Consider the following 6,460-nt stretch of genomic DNA (forward strand, 5'->3'; position numbering starts at 1 on the left):
TGGAGGGGAATTGGAAATGTACAAGAGGGTATTTAAGTTGAACACATACAAGAATCTTGTGATTATATGTGTGTCCTCTTTTTTTTTACTCCTATAATTTAGTTGCACGTAGGAATTAATTAAATATTTCTGTACCTTCGACTTATGAAATTGACCATAATTAAGCATTGATTATGGCGAGAATTGAAGAATATAATACCCAATTGGATCATGCTTAAGGAAAGTACCATGATTCTGACTCTCACTTTCTTGCGCTCCTAGGGTTTTGTAAACTAGTTTATAATGTTTCTTAAGAAAAAGTCAACATTGATTAATTAAAATTTCATTACATTTTTAATCTTTGTGTCTCATGTCTCTACTCTCATCAATAGATGTTTTCTTTTAGGGTCATTGATGGTTTTTTTTTATACTGTATCATGCTCCCTTTGTCTCATTTTATTTGATCTAATTTATTTATTTTTGGATCGTATCATCCGATTTAGCTTGTTTCAGTTTTTAGTAATAAATTTTCACTATAATAGAAAACATACTTCTCAGAATTCAAAATCGACTAAGCTATGTTTTTTATTTTTATTTTTGTATGATTTTTTATTGATGAATTGGGCGAAATTTCCATCTCATCCAGTTGTTAGAAACTTGCATACTATATATGTGATATTATTATCTTTACTTTCCTCTTAAAAAAATTAATATATATATATATATATATATATATATATATATATATATATATATATATATATTTGAGACCGTAGAAGAATACTTGTATTACAAAATATCATTAGCAACAATATCCCTAAGCCATCTAGGAAATTCTCTAGTCCAACAAACTGACTCAGAGCATCGACTAGTGAAATTGGCTAAAGCTATGGGCCATCATATTAGCCTCCCTATACATGTGTTTGACATTAATTAATAAGAAAATTCTCTCCGACAATTTATTCATTATTCAAAATGCTAAGTAGTTGTATAATTACTTTAGTTAACTCATTTTGACGCTCCATAGTATATTGATCCGGTAACGACTTTGCAAAATAAACTTTAAAACATATATACACATTAGAAACTACAAAGATCACAAGAAAATGAACTTTAAAACATACACATTAGAAACTGCAAAGACAAGCTCTTATAAGTATGCATAAGGAAGCACCATCTACAAATGCAGTGCATGGTAAACATTTACTTAATTTCTCTTAGTTTGAACAACTCATCGTCAAATAATTTGCAAGTTTCGAACCAATACAGGTTTATTTATTTGTTTCTTTTTCGTGATTTTTGTGTGTGTACATGGAACAAGAAAATAAAATTATTTAAAATAAAAAATTTAGGGCCCAACCGGGTTCGAACCGGTGACCTCTTGATCTGCAGTCAAATGCTCTACCACTGAGCTATGGACCCATTTGAAAGAATTTTTTATTATTTTATTTAATATTCGATTGCATTTATTTACAAATTGCAGTTAAATTCATTCACAGTCGCTTACATTTTTCAATCTTATATACAATTAGGCTCATTTGCTTAGGGATGTCAATCTAGCTCGAAACCCGTGAGCTCACCCGATTAATCCGCTATTCGAGAGGGTTAGGGTTGAATATTTTCAACCCGATAAAAGTTATAACTCGATTAGCCCGTAATCGAATAGCCCGGCATCCGATAGGGTCGACCCGACTAACCCGATGGGCTAGCCCGAAACCCGAGCACTTAACTTAGAATATTTAGATATAAAAATTAAAAAAATGATAAAATATTATAAAGTTTCATAATTTCACTTTTCTTTATTTTTGAGATGCTTTGGTTCTATGAGTTCAAACTATTGTTGGATATTTTATTATTTTTTCTTTAACAAAATTGAACATTTTTTTGTTAGCAACTTATTTTATATGTTATGTAATCTTGATGTTTTTTTACAATATCTCATATTTTTGCATTTAATGCTTGCTATATGATTTATATCTTTGATTTCTATGTATATTTTATACATTATACATTAGATCATTAAAAATAATAAAATACAAATGATTATTTTATTTTTACGCCTTTAAGCCGATTAGCCCGATGGGCTAGCCCAAAACCCGAACGTTTAGGGTTAGGGTTGGAGATTTATAACCCGAAAAAATCCCCAACCCGATTAGCCCACACCCGATTAACCCGGAACCCGATAGGGCTGGCCCGAAACCCGGTGGGTTGACCCGATTGACATTCCTATCAGCATGATAGGTGTGGAATAGATACCTTTAATATTTTAATATGTTATTTGCTTCAAAACTCAAAGTCTTTTATAAATTAATGATCTATTATCTATTATTCATTTCTTTTAGATTCTGATAAATATTTTATTCGAATTTAAATACAAATATTTGATTTAATTAATATTCAAATATAAATACAAAAAAAATTATTCTCTTTCTTCTCTACTCTATTTAATGTTTTTTCTTATCCTTAATGATATGTTTACTTTTTTTGTACACAAATACAAACAATTTTTTTCTCTTTCTTCTCTATTCTATTTAATGTTTTTTCTTCTCCTTAATGATATGTCTACTTTTTTTGTACTTATAATTTTATTTCTTCTTCTATTTTCTTTAAAGAAAAAAATAAGTAGATATCATATTTTGTGTTTTATATGCTTTTTATTTGTAATAGTTTAGAACTAATAAAGATGAACGAAGATATATTGATTCATTTTATATTAATTTTAATGCTCACTCTATCTCTAAGAAATCATGTGGCGGTGTAGGTGGCACGAGTTTTAAAAAATGTTAGATGGGTGTATTGTGAGTGGAAAAAAAAATCTCATTTTACATACTGTTATGTTTTTTTTTTTTTTTTGATGAAATTTCTAAATAAATAATACAAACCAGTCACACACTTTTTTAACAAAAGGTAATGGTAGCCATGATGATTTTCTTGTGAATAAGTATGAAAAGTAGGGATAAAAAATAAAAAGATTATGATGAGGATAGTATTCAAAAACGGAAAGTGAGTGTTTTTGGTAGACGATCCAAAATGACAAAATGTGCATATTTTTTTCGGAGACGAAGGGAGTATAACTTTGTAGATGGATAATTAGTTATATATATAATATACTAAGGGCTCGTTTGCTACGTGGTATGGGATAAGATGTAATATCTTTGACTGTGCTATCTATTAATTTATTAGATATCAATATCACGTTTGGTAAGATATATAAAAAAGATTTTATGCTATCACACCAGGAGGTGATACATAATCCAAAAGATATGGAAAATTGATAATATTGGACCATTAATTTATAAAAGACTTTGAGTTTTGATGCAAAAAACATATTAGAGTATTATCATGCATAGCAAATGAGCTCTAAAAATATAATTTCAAATATGACTTTTTGTTTATGCTTGTGTATGAAAATATTTATTTATCTATTATGAAGCATAATAGTAATCTATAATAATTACATGTAATGCTAATTTTCATTATCAAATAATTTTTAATTATTTAATAGTTATAATATCATTACATTTATACAAAGTTAAAAAATTATGTTTCTAAATTCAAATTTTTATCGAGTAACTGATGTGAATTATTTTATTTTATTTTTAAAATATATTTTATATTTATTTATATTTTAATTATATTTAATATTCAAATTTATTTATTTAAATATGTTTAATTTCAATATTCATGGTGCAGGGTAGTACTACGAAATACTAGAATGGCAAAAAAAAATGATTTAGAGGAAATAGATGAAGTATAGAATGGAATTAGCATTGCAAAAGTCCCTATAAGTCAATAACGAACAGCCCAATAGTAATTATTTTGTTTAGTTTCGGCCCAATAAAAATATCTTAACTAAGCTCAGAACATCTTCGAACCCCAAGCTCGATTTTTTTGAACTAAGCCCACAACATAAACATCCACAACTTATTTACAATTATATATATTTTTGGAGGTGATTACGAATTTTTGGTTTTTGTTTATTTTTGTGTGAGACCATAAAGTATAGTCTATTGGCTTGCACTAAGTGTCACTACAATAATAATAAAAAAAAAACCCCACAATCCTAATTTTAATGAGTCTCAAAGTGTTATTATATAAATTAATCAACTTTGATTCTACTTTTTTTCTTTGATATAAATTTACAAACTCAACTTTAATATACACTAGTACGACCATCCGTGCGATGCACGACAAACATCGAAATTAACATGATGTTTAAATAAATAAATTTAAATATTAAATAGAATTAAAATATAAATAAATGCAAACTATATTTTAAAAATAAAATAAAATAAAATAATCAACATCAATTACTCAATAAAAACGTAAATTTTCAAAATTTTCAACTTTATATAAAGTGTAATGATAATTATAGTTATTGAATAACTTTAAATTATTTTATACTCCCTCCGTCCACCAATTCAAGGCCTAGGGCAAGTGTAAATTACACTTGCCCTAGGCCTTGAATTGGTGGACGGAGGGAGTAATAAAAATTAACATTAGTAGTATTATTATAGAGTATTACACGTCATAGTAAATAAATAAGTATCTTCATACACAAATATAAATTAAAAAAGTTGTAAAATTTTAACGAAGCGAGAGAAAATAAAATATTTTAAAATTTTCATAACTTATTCGTTTTAAATTTATTGTTGATGATTTTTTTACCATATTAAAGATCTTGTCACAAATTTAAATTTAAGATGCATATTGAATATTTTTTTCATAAATAAAATTTGATTATTTTTAGAATAGAATTAAAATTATGCTAAAAAAGAAGAGAAAATTAGTGGAAGAAGAGAGAGAAAAAATGGAGGGAAAAAACTCCTCTTTTATATATTATATAGATTATATAGATTTCATTATTATATAATCTTCATATGATCAGTTCCACTATACATATTACACACTAGCTACTTTATATACAGATCACCAAAAAGAAAAAGAAACGATCTTAGATTTTATTTATGAAAATTGGTTCTGACATTCGAATTTCACTATTATTGGAGGTACAAAAATTGGATCAACTTTTGACCCATGTTTTGCACCTACCATGGAAGGCACCTTAATCAATTAAAGATTCTCAACCGCCTTCGGATCCTAAATGAATATTCTTTTAGCAGACCACGTCACACATAGTCCATACATTTTGTAAATTGTGTCAATTTTTACAATGTGCCAAAGTATTGCTTAGTTTCTATCAATAAATTCTGCATTTTTATAGTTATTATCACCATTATCGAATTTTGATCTTACTAGCTAGCTACTGCAATAATGATAGTCGTCTTCAGACGCAATAAAAGGTCTATTTCTGGCCAATGATTTTTTAGTTTCTTTGTTTTTTTGGATCAAATTAATACATTCCTAATGTTCAGTGTAAAGTAGCCCTTTAACTATAGTTAGATACAATTAAACCCTTTATATAATAATAATTCTTAACATACGTACGTCACCGGCCTTGCCTACTATTACCGCTCCAATTTAGTTTTATGCCAAATTTTCTTATAAATTGTTGTAGCGAAGCATTTTTTATTTTGAATTAAATAGCTTCATTTTAGAGAAACATAATAGAGACTACACAAAACAAAACATGATATGTGAAAGAATTTCATTACAAAAGATGCCACCCACACTCCTAGTCATATGATGAATTGTCTAATTGAACTCTCATCGCTGAAAACTAAATGAAATTGTTTATGTCTTCATAATACAAATTAAATATGCTACATTTATTAGGGTAAATTAATATCACTTTAAACCCCAAACTATTTTCGCACTATCAATTATATCATGAACTATTGAAAATAATTTTTTAAACCTTGAACTATCAATTTTGTATCAATTGTACCCTTTATTCATTTTTCATCCTTTGATTTTTTAATGAGTAATGCATATAATCACATCGTTTTATATAATATAGGTCAAAACAAGAATGATTTTAAATACATTGTGGTATCCGGTGAGTCACGTCAAATTTTTGAAGCTAAAAAAATGAACGAATGGTACAATTGATACAAAATTAATAGTTCAAGGTTTAAAATATTATTTTTGATAATTCAGGATATAATTGATAGTGCGAAAATAGTTTGGGGTTTAAAGTGATATTTACCCCATTTATTATGTATTGAGATTCACATAACTAGCACAACTAGTAAGAATTTCATCTGGAATTAATTTTTACATGAGATCTAAAATATTCGTAATTAAAGAATTGAATATTTTAATCCAATTACATTTTGGTATATATACATTTTCTTGAGCAAACCCCATCACACCATTCAAACACAAAAATTATATATGTCACTTGAAACAAGATCCATGGATTCTACTCATCAAAATTATGGGCAGAAGACAGAAAGAAGCAATAATTTAAAAAGCAAAACTTCGTTATTCCATATGCTAAGAAAACGTAGCTATCATCTCCACATCCCATATAAACCTAAACAATAAATTTGGCCGTATAACATCGAAATCCACGCAA

General features: G+C 27.3%; 1 non-coding gene across 1 annotated transcript; it reads right to left on the minus strand.

Annotated features, from left to right (window-relative positions):
* Positions 1-1,329: 1,329 nt before the first annotated feature.
* Positions 1,330-1,401, minus strand: TRNAC-GCA (transfer RNA cysteine (anticodon GCA)). Its single transcript has one exon. It is a non-coding gene; the product is annotated as a tRNA-Cys (tRNA).
* Between the last annotated feature and the right edge of the window lie 5,059 nt (positions 1,402-6,460).

The sequence above is a fragment of the Salvia miltiorrhiza genome, chromosome 3 (genome assembly GCF_028751815.1).
Source record: "Salvia miltiorrhiza cultivar Shanhuang (shh) chromosome 3, IMPLAD_Smil_shh, whole genome shotgun sequence".
NCBI classification, from domain to species: domain Eukaryota; kingdom Viridiplantae; phylum Streptophyta; class Magnoliopsida; order Lamiales; family Lamiaceae; genus Salvia; species Salvia miltiorrhiza.